This window comes from Chelonoidis abingdonii, chromosome 1, assembly GCF_003597395.2.
Source record: "Chelonoidis abingdonii isolate Lonesome George chromosome 1, CheloAbing_2.0, whole genome shotgun sequence".
In the NCBI taxonomy this organism is placed as follows: Eukaryota; Metazoa; Chordata; order Testudines; family Testudinidae; genus Chelonoidis; species Chelonoidis abingdonii.
The window spans coordinates 207,770,984-207,796,691 of NC_133769.1; the positions used below are offsets into that span (position 1 = coordinate 207,770,984).

At 39.2% G+C, this 25,708-nt stretch overlaps 1 protein-coding gene across 3 annotated transcripts in view; it reads right to left on the reverse strand.

Annotated features, from left to right (window-relative positions):
• DSCAM (DS cell adhesion molecule) overlaps nucleotides 1-25,708 on the reverse strand; it is a 665,984-nt gene that overhangs the window by 479,948 nt on the left and 160,328 nt on the right. The gene's annotated exons all lie outside the window — the stretch shown is intronic.

Consider the following 25,708-nt stretch of genomic DNA (forward strand, 5'->3'; position numbering starts at 1 on the left):
GTTTTATTATTGGCCCCAAGTACCTTTTAGACACAGACTTTCTGAATGCTGGTGATCCCACTTCTCACATCTGCACTTGATTGTCTCTCATTCTGACCCATTGTCTATCCGTATCCAGAAGTCCAGAAAGACAACTTTGGTTCACTCTTCTTTGTTTGCAATTAATGTACACATTTGAACCCCCCTCCTCCTCCTTCATTTCAGTTTCTATGCACGTACACTGCATCTCTGCTTCTTAGTAGTACAATTACATTCCTTAATTATTCTAACCTAATTAGGTGCAAGGCCTTTCACTGTTTTCACTTGGCAAAGCAAAAACTACGATTTCACCAAAAGAACCCTACCCTGCCTCATCCCATCTCTACTAAGGGGAAATACCTGGAGATTACTTTATCGTTCAAATGGTGAAGAACACAAGATGATGGAGTGGAAGAAATTTAGCATGCTTGAAAAAATTTGTAAAGCGTTATGTTTAGTTGTTGCTTTATATGCATAGATTACAGTGGGCCATTGTACAGAATAAGTCCATTACAATAATGAACACATTGGTTTAAATATGGACATATATGTGGAAAGTGTTGGTTTCCAAGGCTAAGAAACTCCTTTTCTTTAGAACAAGAGTTCAAAATCTTCTTCATATAGCATGGACGTCAGCTTAAGAGAAAGATTGTATTATGGACTGTCACCTCTCATTCAAAGTCAGGTAAAGCACCTCCCTTAACATTCATAACATTCTTGTGGAAGTAAAGTAATAATTTATGCAGGAAAGTAATATTAGGAAAAACTTTAATGCATTTTTTGCTGAGTTTAAAGTGATGTAGCAGCTGGAAGCAGAACTAGTACCACAGGACCACAGCTCTCCATAGACCACCAGCAAGTGCTCAGTGCACCCAGCAGTCCATGAACCACAGTCTAGGAACTACTATTCTAGAAATGAGATTGACAGCAGATCTTCTAGGCTGCACATTAAAATGGAAAATATTGTTTTAGTTGAAGGTGGAACAGCCACTCAGAAGACTGACTCATTGACCTGAACGTACTTCTATTAAGGTACTGGACACATTTTAAAAACAAAACAAGCACATTAATAACTTCTTTGCAAGAACTACTGGCTTAATGTAAAGGTGGTGTGGAAGGTATAGTTCTTATAACCCAATATTGTTTTATGTACAGCAGTTGTATTGGTGCCCAGCCACCATGATGATGGGCACGTGTGATTACATGAGTGAGACAGATGGATGGATGTCTATATTTCCTGAATACAAAGTACTTTCCAAATATTGTCAATGCTAAAATAGAATATACTGAATGTATGAATTTAAATGTGGTTAAAACATTCAGGAATAAAAGGTATTAATCAAAAGACTCATCTAGCAATAAATCTCTCTGATGAGGAGTAAATTATTATGTGTATTTATAATGAGTCCATTGTCTTAATAGTTTCAAAATAAATGCTTTATTTTCAAATGTATGCAATTACCTTTGTATTTCTCTCATTTACTACCAAATACACTAACCATCTCAAATAGCTACAATCTGTTTGCAAACAAATCCCAGAACCTTTTTGTTTCCTTCACAGGGTTCTTATTAAACCAAACATAGCAGCAGGTCTCTTCAGTAGAATCAAACCAGAATATACAGGCTCTGCATTCTCACACACATGATTATTATAGTTAACCATTTTGTTCTATGGAAGCTGATGAATTCTGTTCCTATTCAGAAAGAGAGAGGAGGGAAAGGTCTTACAGACATAAGTGCACACCTCACAAATAATATAACAGATGCTGACTCCGCCCCCTCGGCACTTAATCCTACAAAAAGGGACAGATCTGGGCGTCAGTCACATTCCTCACATCTTGAAGATGCTCATTCCCAGATAAACATATATTGAAGATAGTCAGCTATGATGACATCACGGAATTTAACTGCACTGTGTCCTTTCCCCATAGTCATTGCTTAGGCAAAGGGGAAAATGTCTCAAGGCATACTGGCAGCAAGCCATTCACCAAACTATCAGAGAGCCTACAATTCTTTGTACATACTTAAAAATATTAGTACATGGATTGAGGCCATATTGCTTTCAGTCAAGTAATGAAGAATCCTATTACTAAGAATCAGATACATTACTGAAAACAAAACAACCTCCATCAGAAAACAGTTGTCTTCCTTGTGCTTGTAGGAACTCATACCCAGTTGGGTGATCAACAGCCCAGAAAAGCTAGGTCAGAAGTATAGCTACCTCACTCCTTTTGGCTATCTTAATAATCTTAAAACATCCCTCCACCTTCAGTAGATGTGCAAGATCATACATATTCTGTCAGGTGGATTTGAGATAAGCAGGAGGAAGACTCATTGTTATAAGCTTCTGTCTCCTTAGCAGCTGTTCACATCTATCTTAGATACTTATGGCTCTCCCATAACCATACTATCTGAGAACCACACCAGGTGTTAATGTATTTATCCTCATAACACCTCTGAATTAGGGAAGTGCTACTATCTTCATTTTATAGATGGGAAACTGAGGGTACGAGAGGATAAGTGACTTGCCCAAGGTCACATGGGAAGTCCATAGTGTGAAACAATGGACTTGCCTGCAAACTATTGCATGGCTTAATCAAATTTTTGTTGAATGGCTCAATTAGGGGTGCAGAAATCACTTTTGTCCATAGTGGAGTAATTACAAACACTTTGAATTTCAGAAAGAATCCACAGTGAGTAGTTTTTAACGGTTTCTATTTAATACTTTTATTCTGTTTTTTAGAATAAAAGTATTAAATTTAATAATGCTAAAAATATATGGAAATCTGTGCTAAAAATGCCGTCAAAAAATCTTTTGCCTTAATTTACTCCCAATTTTTGTTTCATACCTGGCTGTTTTGACATTACTTAACACCAAGAAGTGTTTAAATTATATTTTGATACCTTAACATGGATTTTAAGTGTGCACAGGAGAATAGCTTCCAACTCTGTGCATCTGCACAGCTTGGACAAGGCCCGTATACGCAATTGCTTGAATGGTATGCTAACTACATAGCCAAGTCACGGATATGCCCATGTGAGGCCAATGAAACAATAATAGATTTTGTTTCTAACACCCAACATCATCTTGATGTGAAATCAAATTGGCAACTCTGCTTAGTGGGAGGAGAGGAAGAGGCAAGCTGTGCTGTGAGTATTGTTATCTTGGGAACAAATGCCAATTTACAATGCAGTACTTTATGCAGATCTGTGCACATCCTCAGGGTTTCACTTTGCAGGGATTCATCTAAACTTTCCTTTTGGTTCATGACCCAATAATTTTCATTCCTTTTTTGTTTGTTTGTTGTTAAAAACAAATATCTGAAACTCAGATTAATACTGGATTGAGAGGTTTTGCACAAAAACACAGCGAAATAATGAATTTTAACACAAAATCATAATCTGGGTCATATGTTCTCAAAACTGAAGTATGTCCTTCAACCAGCAGTCTCAGTATTTGTACAGTAACCCAATGTTTTACAATTTCAAGTGGTTTGAGATTAATTGTGGATATTTTGCATAGCTAATAATGTGTGTATGATACATGTACATTTAATTTTATTTAAATACCAAATTACCTCAAACATCTCAATAAATAAATAATAATAATATCTCAATTATTATTCACGTCAAGCAGAATAAGAAAATATACCTGTGGTTAAACCCAGAAAAAAGATGAGTAGCATTTTCTCATCGGGGCTTCCTGACTCCCTGTTTACTGTGTTGCTGCCTTTTGCAGGGTTCAATCTCTTGGGAATATGGCCCAGAGAATCCCATTCTTTTGCTTCAGCTGACACAGTTCTCTTTGTGGCAGATGGTTTTAAAATATTTTAAAGGAAGTGCTCAGTGTATCATTAAGAATCCTTCTATCAAGCACTGAGCAACAGATCTCTCTAGAAAGGGCTCCCTGTGTTTCGTGTGCAGTCTCCTGAGTAGTGTGAATTTATTAACCAATTTGAAGTGGTAAAAACGTGATCTGTATATGTACAGAAGAGCCAAACAGTATAAAAACTAGCCAGGAAATCAATCAAGGAGCTTTTTAACAAAGGTATTTTGACCGATCAAAAGAATAGCCTAACAGATACATGCAGCTGATCTTACACTCATTACATTATCATTTCAAGGAAATGTCTTTTGCAACTGAAAGGTGAAGGCTATCCATAATGAGCTCCTTCTAAGTCAGCAACATGACACTTTTTTATAATGCTGAGACAAAATAAATATGTGGCAAATACCAAGGAGGAATTATTCTCTGCAAACAAATGGGTTTCTGTATGAAAGGGCTCTTGCTTTGAAATGGAATGCTGCTTAAAAGCCATGAAATGTAGAAAGAAGGAAGGCTTTAATGTGGGACCTTTTCATTAAAGGAGTGAAAATGTAATGTAGAGGTGGTTGCCATGAGGGATGGGTAAAAGGGGTGGGAAATTATACTTTGCCTAACGTTAGCAGATTCAAATATATGCTGAGAGTGCAACTCTGTTTGATCTGGTGCTAGAGAAGCTGTGTTTGATATTTGCCATGGATCTCTCTGTTGGAGAAATGGGCTAACAATTGTATTAAAACAAAATGTATTTTGCAAATGAATGGGACATAAGGAAGAGTCTCAGAGTCAGGAAATGGCATGGGCTGCAGCCTCAGCTGGAATAAATCAGCATAGGCCCATGAAATAATAGACCTATAGATATTTATACCAGCTGAGGATTTGTCTCTAATTTTATGAGTATATTTTATTACTTTCTAGTAGAATAACTGGCATGGACCAGGAATGGGCAAGTGACTCATTTTTGTAACCAAAACCTGCCTACCCCAGCAATCAGTGCTTCAGATGACATACTAGCAGATAGGACACTGTGTGTGCGCATGTGGATGGAGAATAATAATACTGCTCAGAGGTTTGTTGCCAACATGTTAACAAAGGGGTCTAACAAAATAAACAAGATGAACAGGGATGCATGAGTTTACGGCAAGTAAAGGTGCAGGAATTGGGAATTTCCCCCTTTAATAAAAGTACCCTGTCATAAACAGAACTAAGGCTGGAGGCAGTGCCACTTGGCAAGCAAACATATCTTAGGTGGTCTCTGCTGGACCTTACAGGAGAAGGTAGAGTTATCTTCCAAGGAAAGTGTTGAAATAATATTTGTCATTTGGTGTGAGCTCTTCAGATCTGCTCTTCAGAAATATTTTTCTGAGCCTCAGGAATAGGTCATCTGACAGTAGGAATTATTTAGCAGTTTCCAAAACAAGGTCTCACTTCTCTCACATGGACTTCTGAAAGACTGAAAAGAAGAGCCAGACAAATGCCTCAGACATTTTCTGCTCCTCATCTGCATTTGCTTTCCCTGAATATTCTAGCGAATGAGTTTACTGGTAGGAATGTTTGCAGAAATGGCAAATTAACATAATATTCAAGAATGTTCCAGGAAGCAAATTCTGAACATGTAAACATGAGTATCCACCCCAGAAACCTCATTATAAAAGATTTATTCTCATTCAATCAGAATAGAAAATATTAAGTGACATGTGTGTCCAATCAAACACTCACAAATGTTTAAGATCAATATACAGACCAAGAATAGACAGTAAAGGTATTTTGGTAATTAATCAGATAATTTGTGAACAGAACGAAGGGTTACATGTAAATAATTTATTTCCTACAACTTATGTATTCAGCTCCACATGGAATAACTAAACAACAGGGATTTTGCTTATTTTTTTCTTGCAAAATGAAAATAAGGAAAACCATCATTAGCATTCCTATACATCCAAAATACAGAAAATTCCAAAGACTTTCTTGGAAAGGAGTATTTTACAAGTGAAAGATAATGGCTTTGGGCCAATGCACTGCCCCATGGATAATTCTGAAACAGCAGGAAATTCTATTTCCATCAACTTGTCTGTGGAATTTCAACAAGTGGTTCCTGGGAACCCACTAGAGACCCCCCCAGCATATCACAAATACTATCCAATAGAAAGTATCTCTATCTCTGTTCCGACTGTTAAAATTACTTCTATTCCTTTTCTAAGTCTGTGCTGTCTGTACTGTACTCAGTGGTCTGTCTCAAAAGGCTGGTCTACACTGGGAAGGGGGGGGTCGATGTAAGATACGCAACTTCAGCTATGAGAATAGCATAGCTGAAGTCGACGTATCTTATTTCGACTTACCTCCCGTCCTCACAACACGGGATCGACGGCTGCGACTCCCCTGTCGACTCTGCTTTTGCCTCTCGCCCTGGTGGAGTTCCGGAGTCGATGGGGAGCACGGCAGGGATTGATTTATCGTGTCTAGATGAGACGCGATAAATTGATCCCCAATAGATAGATTGCTACCCACCGATTCGGCGGGTAGTGTGGACATACCCAAAGTAAGGATGAATCCCAGAAGACAACACCTAAGGTGCAATCACTGAAGCAATTCAGGCACCTATACTCCAGAGTTCATCACCCAAGTCCCTGTGCATAGCACCACTGTGAGCCACAAAACTACTGCTCAGCTGATGCTTGGTGCCTACATCTCCACTGTAAAAGTTACCTAGGCACCACCTAAGTTTTAGCCCCTGGGCATGTGCACTGCTGCCTCCTTCTAGGCACTCGGGTGCCGAAGCCCCAGAGCAATTAATAAATCAGGGAAAGATAGGTGTTTGTCAGCCTAAGATGTATGCAGGGCCTGATCCAACACAAACCAAGGAAAGATAGGTGTTTGTCCGCCTAAGTCACAGGCAGGACTCGTTCTGGTTGTCAGCCTCTGAGTATTCCTATGGGTCCCATTCAAAATCTGGCTGCAGGAGGAAGGTGATGGTGGTGTTGATGGTGGTGGCACTCCCTCAATCTCTCCTGCTGAAGCTCTTCCACTGCAGATAAATACTTCAATAGTCACACACACAACCCACATTCTCCTTCAGCCATCTGTTGTGGAGCGAGATATGCGCCTCACTCCTTCGTGCAAGAAACAACTTAGGCACCCAAGCTGCCTCATTCCAAGCAGCTGGCTTCCGTTCATGGATTGCAAACAGAAATAGATGCCTCCCTGCAGCCTGGAATTAAACATCTATCTTTGAGAGAGGGTTGGGATTTAGTACACCTCATCAGTATCGCCCATTAGCTAATTTAGGCAGCTACCTGCCTAGTGTGCTGGCTTTTGTGGATTGCATTTTTAGGCACCCCTCTCTCTCCACATTCATTGTATAGGGAACCTAGGTGCCTAACTCAGCTTTGTGGATCATAGTGTTGTTCCTATGATTTTCTAGGCATCTACAAGTTAGTGGGTTTGACTCTCAGCACTGTAATAACTAAGTCCCTTCATGGATCCCACCCTTAGGTCTGGTCTACACTGGTGGGGGGTGGGGTGTCGACCTAAAATATGCAACTTCAGCTATGAGAATAGCCTAGCTGAAGTTGACGTATCTTAGTTCAACTTACCTCGCATCCTCACGGCACGGGGTCGATTGCTGCAGCTCCCCCATCGACTTTGCTTCCGCCTCTCACCGAGCTGGAGTTCAGCAGTCGATGGGAGAGCGATCAGGGATCGATTTATTGTGTCTACACTACATGTAATAAATCGATCCCCAATAGATCGATCGCTACCTGCTGATCCGGGGGGTAGTGTAGACATACCCTTAGTCTTTTACCTTGGATACCAGCTTTTATTAGGAGACTAATGATAAAGTAAGCTATTGATGTAAGGCAGGGATAGACAGAGGTCTAGGTTTTCTCTCATTTTCCCCGGTGAATTGTTTTTCTGGATCAGCTTTTGCTTAACAAAATAACATTTTTCAGCACTTTTGACTCAAAGAGTTTCAATAGCAGGAAGAGATGCTCCACTGTGCAGAAATGAGAAAATCTCTTCCCACTCTTACTGCACACAATGTGGTCAATACCATTACTTTCCAATCATCCATATATTTCAGCATCACTAGGGACACTGAATGCCCCAAAAGAGATCCTGATTGGCTTGTTGGCGCCTTTTTGATGTCACATTTGTGCATGGACTTCTCACCATGCATAGCTCTGATCTAACAACGAAAAAACCAAAATATTCCCTTTGCCATTAAGTTACTAAGGGGAAAAAAATGTTGTTTAAATATCTTATTTTGTCATTCTTCCTACCCTCTCTCATCTCTTTTCAAAGTGATATTTCAATTCATATTACACACACGCACAAGTGCAGGCTGAAATTTTCAAAGCCGAGCAAGGGATTTAGACACCTAATTTTCAATGGGAAATGGGCATTCAGGCTTTTTAGTTGATTTTGGAAATCTCAGTCTTCGTGTTTTAGCAGGTAAGGCAGTTTTTGGCTTAAGGATATTATCTTCTCTCCCCCTACCCTATCCCCCTACCTCGTCCCTCACTCCGAGCTGCTTTTCTATCATCAATCTACTCTTTGGCTGCCTTTAAAGGATCCCAGAAGCAGGTGAGAGGCAGAATTGTAGAGGCAGCAGAAGATGGAAATGTGAAGAGAGGTGTGTATGGAGCAGAACAAAGTGACAGTTTTACATTATTATTGCCCCTAAAGCGCCAAGCTGCCCTTTCACCCTTTTAACAGAAGTCTGGGGAACTCCGGTTTCTTTTAACCAACTCTGTACTGTAAAACAAACAAACAAAAAAAAGCACCAAACACAAGCAGCTTGGGGATCATTCCTGTTGTTTATAATTTAAAAATGGTTGTTTGGAGCACAGATTGCTGCTGAAAGATTCTGGGGGTTTTGGGGAACAGAAGGAAGGAAGAGATCCTTCTGCAACTTAGGGTATGTCTACACTACCAGTCCAATCAGCAGGAAGCGATTGATTCAGCAGGGATTGATTTATCACGTCTAGTCTAGACGTAATAAATCGATACCCGAGCTCTCTCCCCTCAACTCCTGTATTCCAGCTCGGTGAGAGGTGCGGGCAGAGGCAGAGTCAATGGGGGAGCGGTAGCTGAAGTTGCGTAACTTAGATCGATACCCACCTCACTGTAGACGAGGCCTTACTGTTCATAGTGTGAAATGCAAGCCTCCGTTGCACAGCTACTGCTCCCTCCTCTCCCTTGTTTTCAAAGAAAATTTAATGTAAAATTAAAGAGCCATAACCCCACAGCAATAAGCCACGCCACATTCTGAATTAATACAGCTACTGGTGCCCTTCTCCAGCAGAGGAAGGCACTCATATTAACTATGTCCTTGGGGCTTTCTTGACAGACAAGAAGGGATGGTCCTCACCCTGAGGAGCTCACAGCACACTCAAGCATACATGCAACCACTGGGGAGGTGTGGTATGTTCATCCGCCATCTTTAATACCTTTTTATTGCCTCTTCAAGGTGGCTGTGGGATTAAGGCATTCTCGTTCCTGCATCCCTACACGAACCTTTTTTGTGTACAATTAAACATGTGCACCTAAGACATGCACTGAACGGCTACTACTGTATAACTTGTTATGACAGATAGAATGCTATCTGGTTTGCTTGCAGATCTTATGTGAGCTGCTATAGCAGAAGTTTGTTCATTTTTTACTCTAACTTTGCGTGTGCTCACTGGCTCCAAAGTATATGTAATTTTTCATGTCCACCTGTAGCACACTCCCTTTGTTGTGTTAGTAAATATCTGGGCTCTTATAGCGTTCCCATCACCGTGACATCTGAGCGCCTCTCAATATAAATATTTAAACTCTCACTTTAAATAATTTCTGTATATGTGCAGTAGCTAATTTTCAAGTGTTAATCACTTGGCCATTTTTGGTAATTAAAAATAATGCTAGCAGATCTGTGTGGCTACTAAAAAGGAAACTGGAAAGTTTGGAGGACTATGATTGAAGAAATATTTTTCGTTAGTACAGTTAGTGTAGGTTTGTAAGTGTTAGTGTCATGACTAAAATTTAGTGTAATCAGTGAAAAATGCAATTACAAGTCCCAAAATTTCCGTTGTGCACCTGTGCTAGCTGGGTTAGGTTTCCCATAGGTGTTTGTACTGCTGTATTATATTATTTTTATGCACGTACGTGTTAAAATATTCAATGTGTGGCAAGTGCTTTTAGGGTAATAAGCTCATCATGTCTACATTAATACGTAGAATTTCAAGGGTAAGGCAAGCCAGTGATAGGGGAGTGTTTATCTCCAAAACAAAGTATAAGGCAGAGAGCATTCTTCACAGAGAAGTAGTGGTAAGAGGTGTAACAGAAAGAGAACATTACAAAGAATGCTGTTTCCAATTATCCAGTCTGATTTTCCCTACCATATCTGTATCAGATTGATTTTTGCAAGATGGACTGATTGTAAGCACTGCAAATTAGCAACTGCATGAGGAGTCCCACCTCTTCCCTTCCAGCCTAAACTTCCTGAGCACATCTGTCATTGACAAACACCACTGAATGAAAGCAAACACAATTGAAAGGTTCCAGTTATTATGGCTATGAGTATTTGCTTTTCTCTCATTGACCACCTGCCCATTTACTTACAGCAGCTGGAATGTTATCTCCATGTGACTATCTAAAAAGGTTATCTTACACACAGATGAACAGGTGATATACTTGTTGACACAGTACAAAATATTCCTCCTCTGCTTGTTGTAAAGAGTTTGATGAAACACAAGCATAATTGTTGTATAAAATGTCTTCTGTAATGACAAAAAAATGTTTCCTAGACAATATGGTTCCCTGTTTTGTCCTGCATTGTCTTTTGGTAGCATCTTCCCATATTATTTCTCTTTATTTCTGCTTGAAATGCTACTGGGCTACGTACAATAACTTGTGCATTTTGTACAGACCCTCTATCCACTTTGCAAGTTATTATTTTACATGTGGTTGGCATTGGCAATTGGGTCCAACACCTTACAGTTGACTCCTAGTGCTGCAAAAATCTTTAATATATAATTAATCAAGATTCTTTCACCTAGGGTTTGAATGGAGGGGGTCAGGGGGAGCAAGGATACACTTTCAAATCCTGCCTATGAATCAAGACCAACCGCAAACAAATTTCTGTCCATTTGACATGCCAAATTGAGATGTCCCTCAAAACAGATTATGTAGGTGCTCAAAATATGGTCATGTATCCTCTATTGGGTTCCACTCGGCTCCTTTGGTTTGACTCATTGGCAGAGGAGTTCCCATTGGCTCTGCAGAGTTCCTCAGAAGTTGCTCAGATGCCCTGCTGAGCTATGCTAGGCTTCTTGGTTTATTCTTGATAGAGGGCAGGGAAGTGGTTATACTCTCCTAAGCACCACAGACTTCAGGCAACAAAATAAGCTGTCATTCTCAGTAATTTGTGCAGATTTTTATAATAGGATCATCCATCTTCTTTCTTGTATGATTTGATTGGTAATGAAATAATTAAACAAGGTTGACATTTACATTATCCATGAGCATCTGTACTAATGCTTCATTGAAATGGAACAGGAGTAGTTCACACCTCTCCAAGCTTTTGTTTCATTCTGCAAATTCAGAGAGATATCTACACTATAGAAATAGACTACACTAGTCTACAATATAGAATTAGGTCGAAACAAGGCAGTTTATGTTGACCTAAGTCTGTAGATGTCTACACTAAAATTTTGCTTCTGCCAACGTAACTTACCAGCTACTCTGATTTAATAACACCACGTCCACAAGAGGCATAGAGTCAATGTCTCAGTAGTTCAGTTGATGCAGTGTCTATAAACGCCACATTGCTTATATCAATTACTGCTGGCTTTCAGAAGTCATCCACAATGCTCCACACTGACAGTACAATTGATACAAGCTGTCCTGGTGATGATACGCACCGCTGACACAAGGAGCAAAATGTAAACACCCACAAGCAAGGTAACAACTGTGGCAGCTGTTTGCCTACATAGGTCAACTTAATTTTGTAGAGTAGACGTGGCCTCCATTCATACTTTGAAGGGTTTCTTTTGAACAGTAAGTATTAGAAGTTTATTTTTATTTTTTTTAAAGTTAGCTGAGACTTTGAAAAGGGCAATTTAGAAAAGTAAAAGCACTCTCTGACTCCACATACTAAACCTAATTGGAAAATCTTCATCTAATATAATTGAGAAAGATGTTTTTTGCACTGGTATTTTAAAAATACATTTTTTTCTTCTACTGTTAAATGTAGCTGTTTATAATAAATCTCTATTGATTTCATAAACCTGTATATGAGCAAACAGGTCTGAAATCCTCCAAAGCATTAGACGTGGTAATCACCTCCAGTTTCAAAGAAGTTAAAATAAATAAATAATTGGTAAGCATGTTTCCCAGTAATAACGGAGGCCCAGAGATTTAAGAATCTGGATTATAATCTGAGACTGAAGACAGATAAAGTGAAACTTAGTTTATTGGAAGAGAAGTGAGTGGAGAAGAAAATTTTACTAGTAATTACGGTAAGTAGCGTTACACTACACAGAAAATGGAAATCTAAACATTATAATATATTTACATTCCATAAACCTTTTAATTAGTTTGAAAATACTGAAAGGTAGGGAAGGGTCCAAATTCCAGGAAAGCAAAACATCAAACACTAATACAGCCTTGGACTGAAATGGAATAATTTGGAAACAAATCCTGGGAAACTTTAGAAAGAACCCTACTAAAAAAAATCCCAGTGCTCACATATTAAAAGTTTATACCTTTTGGAGGCATTGTTACCAGAGTGCCAACAAATACAATAAATATAAAAACAACAGTACCAAAAGCAAAACCCCATAGGGGGGTTTCATATATTATAGTAGCAAGCACTGTAGAGCTGAAAATCTCTAAAGTGCTTCTAAAAAATTAAGAGCCAAGTTCTCAAAGCCATTTTACCCAGTCTCCCACTTGTGCACACAAAGCTTAGTTCCTGCAAACATCTGCTAGTACATTTAAAGCACTAACCTCTAGATGTATCAGAATTTAACTATGCAATCTCCACCACTCCTAAATAAGTTTTAGGCAGGTAAATACTACCTCCTGTGCATGCAGGTGTTAGTGCTTGAAAAACACATATGTAGCTCTGAGCAGGCACAGAGCTGCATGTGTATAAATACAGACCACTTTTTGAAAATTTGCCCCTTACTCACTAAGCCTTTTAATGTATCTGTGAGATAGACAATACCGCAGCTGAAGTTCCCACTGTTTTTAAGCAGTATTTATTCTGGAAGGCTTCCTTAAGAGCACTCTCCTCCCTCAAATATCCAACAGTCTAAAAAACTGATTTGCAATGAACCACAGGAAATAAGCAATCTTAAGTGTCAGATTTATTCTGATTGGTTCCAACCATCCATCTGAGGTCTTGAGTATTACAGATTTGTTGGATTGCGCTAAGAGAGGGAATTCATTGTCCTGGAAGCAGAATTGTGTCCAGCCACACATTTCATGCCAGGCAAGAAATCAAGGGCCAGTGTTTTTACAACATCCATTGCCAACCTTTTTTTTAAAAAAAATAGTGTATCATGGCTATTTTCAATAACTGCTCCATCAGTTGAGGAGAATATGAGTATAGGGGTTTATTTCTAAGAAAATGTTCCAAGTGTGAATGGAAGGAAAAGTTGTCAATGCTCTCACAGCAGACATGATTGATGAGAATGGTGAGGTTGCGGGTGACTATGACAACGGTGATGAGGCCAATGACAACATTCTGTGTTCATCATAGAATAACAATTGGCATTCAAATGGAAACATTATTGCCATTCTCCCGCTAGTCAGCTGAAGTGATGAATATGGCTAATTGCCCAAGGTGCACCAACCAGACACGGTTGTAACTTTGAGTGATTCACACCAGTGATTGGGCTGGGATGACAGTTGCTAAGAATGATATGTGAACATCTCCAAGAACCGTTAACCTCTGGCATTCAGGCAGATCCATTATTTTCTCAGCTGAGCTGCAGTGACCTATCTGAAATTGTCTAATTCAGATTTTGACAATGATGGGGTAAAACTGAGGAAGTCATCCAAAACCAATGTCATGTTCCAAGCATTTCCTGAAAATAGGAAATAAATTGAGCACACAGCTTCTTTCCTTATACCAGTTTACTTACTAAGATATGGCTGGTTAATGTTTAATGTTTACACTCAATGCTGCATCTGGGGGCTAAGTGACGCAAATAGACTTTCAAAAGGACTAGTGATAAGATGTATTTTACTCAGCAGTATCAAAATGAGTAGATCTCTGCAAAACAACAACAACAACAACCAAAAATGTGTACGTTGTATATAAATAACATAAGATATGTATGGTTTTAGATTCTCCATCAACAAAGTATATCACAGTGGCCATGCATTTCTGTTCGTTAATTATTGCTTGAGTCTCTGCTGGGTCTACGCTCCTTTTGCCATGTTGTTGGCCATTAGTTGCCTGTGTTCTATATAAGTAGCTGATGAAAACCTATCTAACACATTATATGCGCAGAGTTATTCTGAATTTTACTATATTCCTTCTTTGGATTAATTTGCTCCCTAATTTTCTGTCAGCCATTTAATTGCCAAACTGCATATTCCATCCTCAGGTCATTGTTAATCCTTGTGGCATTCCATTAGTCACCTGCCTCCATCCGAAACTGCTTCTATGCAAATCATCCTCTTTGATAACCCATTCTTTACTCTCAAGTATCCCATGCATTGATCTCTAACTTTACAGATTAGTTCAGGTAAATTATTTCCATAGCTATTCACATAACATCACATTATTTCTTAAGTAATAATTTTTAAAAGAGAATTAGATTTGCTAGGCATGACCTCCCTTTTGTGAACCCATGCTTACTTTTTAAAATTAAATTGCCTGTTTAGGTGTTCTATTATCCCAATCCTAATTAATGCAGAGTGATTTCCCCTTCTCCGACATGAAGTTTATAAATACTTTATTTCTGAGATCTTCCCTAGACCTCTTCCCAGATGTGTTGCAGAGGTTACTAACAGCCTGGAGAGAAGCAATTGTAACTCTCCTGCATATAGCTAACTCTTCTCGGCTCCCTACACAGAATACAGAATTTAGACTTAAACTTTCATGCTGCAGACAAGCTATAGAGTAGACTTTATATTAATGTTTTTTAAAAACTACAATTAACCTCAAGGTCCAATTAGTACAACACAGTAAACATGTCTTTATTAAACATGAGCAAAAATTCTTCCTGTAGCTGAAGCTCAAGATGAACAAAAATTGCTGGCAAAGCAAGAAAAACAAAATGGCTCTTAGAAAGAGCATGTGTACACAGAACCTAGAAGAATATGTCTCTGCTTGGGCCTTTAGGTGCTATGAAACACAGACAGTAAGAAAAATGGTCCCAATCCTACAAATAGATGCACCTATATGGACCTTTATGCTATTATAGACTAGCATTGACTATGCTGGAGTGAAGCTCCGCTTCAACACATCTGAGGGCAGGATTGAGGCCAAAAAATGCAAATACAGTAGTCCCCCAAAGTTTAAGCTAATAGATTGGATAAATGCTGAGTGACCTAGCAGCACTAGAAAGATTTTCTTTGTCAGTATTAGATGAATATCTTTAACTATTTCAATTCTCTTTTTGTTAGTATTGTCTAAATGACACCATCAAAAGAAGTATATTCATTTTTTGAATGCTGCCTCTAACATGAGTTTTGGGCAGATCACAACTCCCCAAGAAACATGGGTTCAGGACAGTTCTGCCTGTGCCAGTGTCAGATATCTCTGTTGTCCTATCTCTGGTGACAGAGAGGTTAGTGCCAGTGATTCTTGCTCCAATTGGTGCAAAGGTGTCTTTCTCAGAGAACTATGGAATTGGAAGCTAGGCTTTCTATTCTCCTTTCTCTAAGGCATCTACTCTGATGAAGCCCATCTAAACACAGCCAGTGCCAGGGAAGAGGGGAATTGCCTTCAGGTCCCTAAGAGAGGTGTCAGCTCTGGACTCCTGCATAGGTATAACATGCTGAGGCTGCCATAGCAGATAGTTTCAGTGCCATTTTAATGCCTAAACAGCGATCAATGCTTCAGAAGACTTTGCCTAGAGCTTCTTTTGGATGTTGGGCTGAAGCCAGAGCAGATGCCTTTGCTCACTTGGCAATACTGAGCCTCAGTGTTGCTGATAGCCATTGTGGGCCCTGCATTCAGGTGCCAGTGCCTATCCCTTTAAGACTTTTCCTGTGAGGTAGGCTTGCAGTCTCAGTGAGTCCATCTGTGATCCCAGCACACTCTGGGGTGAACACTCAGAAGACTGAGCAATGTTCTGGGGAATAAGTTTCCCCAACGCATATGAGGCACTCAACACACACGTTCAGTTCCAGGTAAATTCTCAGGCACAAGGTGTACCTCTGAAGTTAGGGTTGCCAACTTTCTACTCTCACAAAACCGAACACCCTTTCCCCACCTCTGCCCTGCCCCTCCTCCAAGGCCCATCCCATGCCCTGCCCCTTTTCCAAGGCTCTGCCCCATTCAGTCCATCCCTCCTCCCTCTGTCACTCAATTTCCCCACCCTTACTCACTTGCTCATTTTCACTGGGGTGGCTCAGGGGGCTGGGGTGCTTTGGCCCCATCACCTGGGACAGTGGGGTTTGGGCAGGATCAGCTTTGGTCCCTCCTACTGGGGTCATGCAGTAATTTTTGTTGTCAGAAGGGGGTAATGGTGCAATGAAGTTTGAGAACCCCTGTTCTAGGGAACAGTCGTGTAGCCTCAGAGGACCCAAATTTGCTAAGAGTTCTGGAAGCTTAAGGTATCAGGAGGCACCACCCAACTGCTGGAAGGGACAGATGCCCTTGTAAAAGAATATATAATATCCCAGCAATAATTTGTGCTTTTTTTTCCACTCTAACCCTTTTTTTGTGTTTTATTGCTAACTATGATATTTATTTCTATACTTATTAAACTAAACATAAGCCGGAGCAGGCCAGAGATAGTAAAAATGGAAAATCTCTTTGTGAAGTAGGGTGACAAACATGTCCCTTCTTGAATTTCAACAACTACAAGAGCTGCTCATGTGGACTTTCTGACCATTTTTTAATGCTCTGCCTTTTTCTGAATCATACATTTTGGGACACGTGCAAACCCATATACAGCACCAGTAAATGTGTCAGAAAAGTTATTTCTAAATGTTCGCTGTGCAATAAAATGCAATGCTTAGCTCATATTCTTTTCCTTAAATTTCAACCCTTTATTTACTTTTTTACTATTACGGGATATATAGAGCTACACTCTTGCTCCAAACCCCATTAAAGGCCATATAAACTCCTTTTAGTTCTTTAAATTCTAGCTCTGGACCAAACACTTCCCTATCTCTATTTTGATGTTGTTTGGGCTCTTCGTCTTTTTTATATGGCAGTTAGAGGTATATACACAGAAATTACTGCACCCTTAATGGGAAAGCATGAGCTTTCCTTGCAGAAAGGATTGTAAAAAACTAACACTTCACTTAAGCTTAGGCATAACATTTCCACAGCATGAATCTGGCTTTATTAATGCCGCATTAATATCAAAGGGGTTTCAAAGCAAAATCTGTCTCTTCCTCTGCTTCAAACATTAAGCTCTTGAGGCTTGTCATCACTTGAAAATGAGGTCAAGTTAGATGACATGGTTCTTCAAGGTTACATTTTAGAACTGCATAAAGCATGGCACTGTAGATAGAGACCATTATGCCACTTGATCATGAGTAAATCCTACTGGAACTATAGGGTTTATGTCAGCTGATTATAATTGACCCTATAGTTCCAGCAGGATTTACCCACAACCTGCTGAAGCAGTGTTAAAGCACAACTCACTCCTGCTGATTACAAAATCATATTTAACATCATGTTAATTAAAATGACCTAATTTTCTAGAGAAGACAAGAACTTAGAGACTCAGAATGTCGTTTTGAGGGTTTTGTAATTTATGGCTATTTTGAGTTTATTTTCTTCTCTTTTTTTTGCTCCCTAGTTTCATTACCTGATGTTACTCTGAATTGCCTGTGTCATTTTTCTGCTACATCTTTCTGTTTTTATTCAAGTAATTTTGAATGTTATTGTCCCCCTGCCATCCCCAGTTGTGTACCAGCAGCAAATTTCATAACCTTATCACACATTCTTTCTACTAGGTCATTTCTGTCTGGGGATTTGTTCATTGAAGGAATAGCTAAGGTATTTTATATTTTCCAATTTTAAACAAAAAAGAGGCAAATGGTAAATTAAAAAAAACACCAGATATGTTTAGTGATAGTTTCTAAGGATGGGTAAAATTAGATCATTATGCCAAAACTATCTGAGGTTTGGGAAAGTTTCATTTAGTTGCACTTCTTGTTTCTCAATCCCTCATTTTAGCATAACAGGAATATTTGTCCACTGCTGTTGCAGCCTGATGCTCCCTCAGTAGCTATGCATCAAAGAATACAGCATGTCTGGGAAGTTCTAAACCTGGCAGATCTTGGGGCTAGTGAACCTTCCTCTGAAGATTCTAGATGGTGACAGGAGTTATGAAGCTTGCTGTATGCAACAATGGCTGACATTGAGACGGGAGACCTGCCAAACATCTCTTACAGAGGTTCTTGCAACAGAAGGGAGGCATTAGAACCCCTTTGCGATTGTTGGGGGTGAGGAAACAGGGCCCTAGCCACTCCCCTGATGAGTGCTGCAACTGATAGGCTGAGATAGGTGCCTTATAACAGAAACAGGGTGCAGAGGAGTAGCATAAGCATATGATTTAACTTAGTTTAAAGAGGGGAAAAATGCAGAAACCTCTTCCAAACACACTGACAGCACATCACTACTTTTGTATCTTATTTCAGAATTATGAGATAGATGCAGAGTTTTGTCCTTGAATTTTTTCAGTTTCAAGAATATCAAAATATGCTTCTAAAGCAGAAATCACACAACAATCGTTTTATACATGGTCTACTTGGTCAGCATTTTTGAGACCCAGCAAATAACCCATGCAACACGGTTATTTTTGAGACCCTGAACTGAGATGCAGTGATCTTGTGAGTCACCTTGGCAGCCACACCAAAGGGACCCAATTAGCTCCAAGCCAGGAGTAAACTATAAAAAGTTTGAGTAACAATCTGAGGCAGAGGAAATATTAGTGACAGAGAAATCCCTTCAGGGAGAAACCCCAGAACAGAAAAGCTCAGACTGAAGTCTATCTCTGATGTCATGTAAGTTAACAGAAAAGAGAATATCAGGAAAGTGTAAATCTGACCATATCTAGGTTGGGAATGCTATCTCCTTAAACACACTCAATGGATTTGTTGAATTAATTTTTAGTCTTGAAGCCATCATGAGGTGTATAAAAAATTCCAAGATGTAGTTCTATAAGAATGGCCCTCTCAGACAGAAGTAGAAGTCACAAGTAGATATTTCATTACTCATTAACATAGACCAGATTTTCAAAATGTTCTCAGAACCTAGCGGCTCACCCATCCCCCACCCCCATTGAGAACAATGGACAAACACTTTATTTAGGTACCTAAAATAGGAGTTGCATGTTGAACTCTGAAAATTTTAAGAGCAGGTTAGACAAACACTTGTCAGGGATGGTCTAGATCAGTAGCCCATCATGGTAAACTGCTGGCGGGTCGTGAGACAGTTTGTTTACTTTGACTGTCCACAGGCACATCCGCCTGCAGCTCCCAGTGGCCACGGTTCGCCATTCCCGGTCAATGTAAGCAAACTGTCTCATGGCCCGCCAGCGGATTACCCTGATGGGCCGCATGTGGCTCACAGGCTGCAGGTTACTCATCACTGATATAGATAATACTTAGTCCTGCCATAAGTACAGGGGACTGGACTAAACGACCTCTCGAGGTCCCTTCCAGTCCTATGATTCTGTGATTCTATGATTCTAAAATCTAATCCATGGATGTGTAATATTCAGAAAAGGGGTGTTAGCTGTCTACCAGCATCATTAAACCTTGCTGCCTTGAACTGAGATTTTCTGACATACCAGTGCTTGAGAAAGAAGCATAATTAAAAAGTACTTTATGGATCCACTGATCTAGAAGTATTTTAGAGATACAAGGTGCACCTTTCCCTGTTGATCTGTTGTTATAATTCTCATCCAACCCCACCTGGTTCAAGAAAAGTGTGTATTAAAGTTCCTCTCACAACTTTCTGAAGAGTGGTTTGTAATACTACCAGGTGGTTCAGCCAACCAGCTGAGGTGGTGATGACCTTTCATCTAAAACCACTTCTTCCCCTCATATAAAATTTCTCTATAGCTGTGATTTTCTATCAGATCTTAGCTGTTGCTGGTGGTGGTGCTACTGTAATGCTCCTTTTATCTATTTTCTAGCTGTTATGTGCCTGATAATTATAATGTAAATGTGCTTTCATAGCTACTGGGCAATTCTTATTTTTACTCTCTTTATAATAAATTACTTTTATTAAATTACTAATAGGAGCCTGAGGCTGCAGATTTGACACCCAGAGGCTATTAAAAACTTTCAACCTCATTTCTGACAACTGGGGAATTAAACAAAAGTCCTCACATATGTTACAGTTACAATAAACATGCAGTAGTTGCTTGTATCTTAAAGAGTATTATCTATTCTGCAGATATATTTTTCTTAACATTTTATGAAGACACAAGCGGTTTTATAGTTTTTAATACTGTTTTCAGCGCTGTATGGTTTGTAACACCATTTTACAAGCTAGAAAATAACATTTATTTTCATGTATACCGTTTCCTTGGCAAACAGCAATTTCCCCTAAACAGCCCCCACCCTCCCAATTTCCAGCGAAGCTGAAATTAACATTACAATTTCTTTTGATATTTGCTTCTTGATGGATGTTAGCATGTTACTCAGGCCCTGTTTACATGAGAAAATTGAACCAGTTGAACTAAAGATGCGATTTTAAACCAATTGAGTTAAACCAGTGCAAAACACTTATTTTGGTTAAATGTCACTGATGCATCTTTCTTGTGTAGATAAGGTTTACAAGCAGTTCACATTAGACAGTGGTGGCTGCAAAACCAGCAGAAGGGAAGCACATTTAGGTCACAGAAATATGGTGTTTTGTTTTTTTTAAATCCTCGAATGAGTGATGGATTTTTAAAAAGTAGATATTTTTTGTGGCAAATAATATTTTTAAATGGTCAAATCTGAGTTTTAATAAATTGAGTAAGTTTTAATGAGCTTTAAAGTGATTAATTTTATACTTGTTGAAAGAATTACTTTAGGAGCTGCTAAATTTGGAGCTTAGGTGATTAAAAAGCACTTAGCAACCTTCCTCTTTTTTGTTTGTTTATTTGTTTGCTATTTTCTAGGAAGTGAACACAGCTAATGCTATGTCATAATTTTTAAAGGTACAATAAATTGTTAAGGCAGACTTAACATTCAATGGCAAGCCATATTGTATCAGTGCAAAACAGGTGTATAGATGTTTGAATTTCTGTGTTTATTAAGAAGCTTCTGTGGGTTAGGTGCCTTTGAAATTCTCTATTGGATTTACACTGCTGTCTCAGTCTCTCTTCTTCCATTAACATAGACTATGCACATCTGCGGTGTACTGTGAAAAACCCCCAAACATTACAAGATTCACTTTGCTGACCTGAAGGAACAGGCCTCCTGAGTGCTAATTTTCATTAATTGAAGCTGAGATGCACAGCTGAACTGAATCTATAGATCCCAAAGAACAATATCCACTTCCATGTACCTATCCTCCATGGTCTAAACCAAATATTAAACACTGGACAACATACACACGTAGTGAAACAAACAGCCCTTGTAAAACCTGACTCATGCAAGTGAGCCTTACTTTATGAGAAAAGTCTGACTAATTTCAGTCGGGCTACATTAATGCATAATGGTAAGAAGAGTATTTCATTAGCTTTGTTGGTTAGCAGGCCAAGGGGATCTTTCATTCTGGGTGCAACATAACAAGTAGTTCTACATCAAAGAAAAAATGAATTCCCCAAAGTAGTAATGTGTATTGATAGCATTTAAATCAATACTTTTTTCTATAATATACTGTGTTTGGAAACCAATATCAGAAATAAAATAAAAAGAAATATGAGCTTGTTTCACATGACAACCTTGTGCTTTCACTGGGATTCTTCTAGGGTGAACAAAGGTTACAGAACAGTTATTTTTCTAAAAGAAAATATTCTTAAGATGAATAAAACACAATGAAAATCTTTTAGACAAAGAGAAAAAATCAAAATGCATATGGTCATGAGAAAAAGAAATATTTTCCCCCAAATATTTTCGTAATAGATTATTCCAAACATGTTAAGCCGCTTTCAGGAAACCTAGGTGACTCTAGAATGATTATGCAAATAATTATTTCATTTCTGCTCTTTTTAGGATGATGTATCCTTGCCATTTTTAAATCTGTGAAGTCCCACCATTCCCTATCTCCACCACACAGCTGGCAACTGTAGCTAATGGATTATGCATAATATGCATGTCAGCCCACGAAGCAAATACATTTATTCAGAGTTGAAAAGAAGTGGGAAAGCTGCAGTCCTCTAGGCACAGAGCAGAGATTCTTAAATACATTTTCATGATTTCCCCCTCCCCCATATCCACCAGAAGAGGTTAAGTATCACAAAAACTAGTAAAGAAATCAAAGGCCCTTCTACTGCTGCTGTGTGTTTTGTATTTTAAAGTAGGTTAATCTATAGAATCTATTCTCCCATCCGGGGACATGTGCAAATCCCCATTAATGTTAATGGTGGTTACACAAGCGTATCCAAAGAATGGTCAGTCATAATACCCTTTCCTACCTCTTTCCCATAGAAACAGTCTATCTTCTCCTCACCTCAGTTCTGGGCATAGAAACATTCCAGCTGTATTATAATGGCAATGACTAAGACTACAGGCATAATAAGGACCAGATTTCCCACATATTTTAGATCATACCTGGTTCATTTAGTTGTGGACCTAGCTAGATAAACAGAAGTGTTATGTTTTATGGGCTCCTGAGGTTGTTACTGCCAGCTCAAACACAAAGCTTTAGTTAGCTCTGGCTGATTGTTAATATTGTTGGTACAATGTTAGTGCGTAAGGAATGATCAAGAATAGGACCCTCACTGTGCTAGGCACCACACTGTCAGAGCAGTAGCTGATCCCTGCCACACCGAGCGGACACCCAAAATAGACAAGACAGACACTGGAGAGTTAAAATGTACATGAAAAAGTGGTACTTCCACTGCAAAATTTAGGATCAGGTCTTCAGCTGGTGTAAATTGTATGTTGATTTATACCAACTGAGGATTTAGTCTCAAGATCTTGTTAAGACAAAACTGAACAGCTGCTATTACCAGAGGGGTTAATGGAGACATCTTTTCTAAATGTAAATTCCATTTTCTGCTTTTCCTGATTTCAAGCACAGAAAAGCAGGGACTGTAATTAGAGAATGGGTAGTCAGCACCGTTCACCAGTTGTGCTTAAGCTTTAAACTAATAACTCAGCAATTAGAAGAAAAATGAGCAGTAATTACACAGATTTTTACTCACTGCTAGACAGATGGAAAATTTTCTGCTCATTATTGGCAAACTGTCACTGCATTTATTTCATTTTTAGTGTTTACTGTTTGTTGTAGTTTGATTAGGAATAATTACAGAGTAGGAAAAATATGAAAGAAATGAATAGCTTTTGAGGGGGAATACAGCTGTTTCCACCCACATCATCTTCAAGATGAACATAGCCTCCTGTCCATGTTATTATTAAATTAAGACATCACCTTACAGAGCTTGGTGACCGAGCATGTTAGCACACTAGCTTTCCACATCCATGGGGCTGACTCAAATTTGTTTCAGATCACAGGTGACCTTGGTCATTTCCCTAGGGGGCTTTGTTCCATATTACAAAACTATTGCACCAGTTGGTATGCGTTTATTGTGATTAGTAGTCCACTGTCAAAATAGACCAGGAGTTGGAAAGATTCCTAGAGGTACTGCTGGCAGAGCCTGTGCTGAGGAGAAAAACTCTTTCATTTGTTACATCATTTAAAGTTATGTGCAGACAAGGCAAAGAGTGACTGACACCTCCCTCTCCATGACATAACTGGTAGTTAAGATTGCTGCAGGCCCTTGTGCTGGAATCCCCTAAATATAAATGAGAGGGAGCTGGCAGCAGAGCTCTCTCTATGAGGGGACCTTGGAACTTGCTCTCCCTTTGGTCCACCAGAGCCTGGGTTTGTTAATCATAGAATCATGTATGTGTAGGACTGGAAGGGAGATCAATAGGTCATCTAGTCCAGTCCCTTGCACTCAAGGCAGGACTACATAACAACTAGACCATTCCTGACAGGTGTTTGTCTAATCTGGTTTTAAAACTCTCCAGTGATGGAGATTCCACAACTTCCCTAAGCAATTTGTTCCAGTGCTTCACTACCGTGACAGGAAGTTTTTCCTAATGTCCAACCCAGGGGTCAGCAACCTTCGGCACATGGCCCATCAGGGTAATCCACTGGCAGGCCGCGAGACATTTTGTTTACATTGACTATCTGCAGGCATGGCCCCCCACAACTTCCACTGGCAGTGGTTCGTCATTCTGGCCAATGGGAGCTGTGGGGGGCTGTGCCTGCGGATGGTCAAGGAAAACAAAATGTCTCACGGCCTGGCAGCGGATTACCCTGATGGGCCACATGCCAAAGGTTGCCAACCCCTGGTCCAACCTAAACCTTCCTTCTTGCAATTTAAGCCCATTGCTTCCTCTGGTTGTTAGGCTATAGCAAATCCGTGGCTTTAGAAGTCAGGGAACTTCATAAAGGTTATGCATGCAGACAAGTCCTATTACTCAATGTTTTTGGAAATGAAATTCTATAGAACAAGACCCAACAACAATTTTATACTGGCATAAAACTGCTGAAAAGGAGTGGAGAATTGAGACCTAAATGTCCAATTCTGATCGCTGTGGAATATGTATTCTAACTGAGCTGAGACAAACAAGGATTGTTTCTGACATGATTAATATACAAATTAGAAACGTCAAACTGAAAAATTAAGAGACAGTCCTTCTTAAAGCACAAAAATCACTGACAGTGGTCCATTTAGTGTATGTTAATTCTATTTCTAGAAATGCATTCATAATATTTTCAGGTCATGTTTCAGTTCAGCCATGCTCTGAATACACACACACACACACCCCTTCACTAACCTAATTTACAATATTCTGTGATAAAAGCATTTGTCTCCAAGTCCCAGTTAGTTCAGAAACAGCTCTTCCTTTTGTCTATCTTCATTGAGAACAGAGCCTTACAATGATATTTAATGACACAAGCTTCATTAGACTTGGCTTAGAAATGTCCATATTTGTTATGCTACTCATAGCCTTTGGGTTGTAAGGATTTTTCTAGACAGATTATTAGTGTATTTGGAAGTGTGGAAAACATCTCTAAGTATTTGCGAGCAGCTTAGATTGGATTCTGATCTAATCCAAACTGAAGCATCAACATTCTTCCTGTGTTTTATTTTTATGTTTTGTTGGGTCAGTGGACTACCCTGCTGCACATGTACATAAGATGTAGAGGGTGAAAAAGAGCTGGGAAGAATTCTAACTAATCTTGTGTCCTATGAAATTTGTCTCAAAAGTTTTTTCTTTACTTAGGATTTTGAGCCATGATTCCTATCCAGAGTCTAGGTTCAGACGCACAAACACCTGTCTGTAGGGTATTCTCAAAGATAGGTTAATACAAATAAAGTTATTTTTGGTAAGCTTCAGCTAAGTATGACAAACATCTAGCAGGTAGGAAGAAAGTAAGATCCCAAAGGGTTCTCTTAACTTTATTTTTAGGTAATAATAGTTACCTACTTCCATTCTGCTTTAGCAACAACAAGAGATAGAAAGTCAAGCTTAGGTAGTCAGCATTCTGTTGGCTTTTCTTCC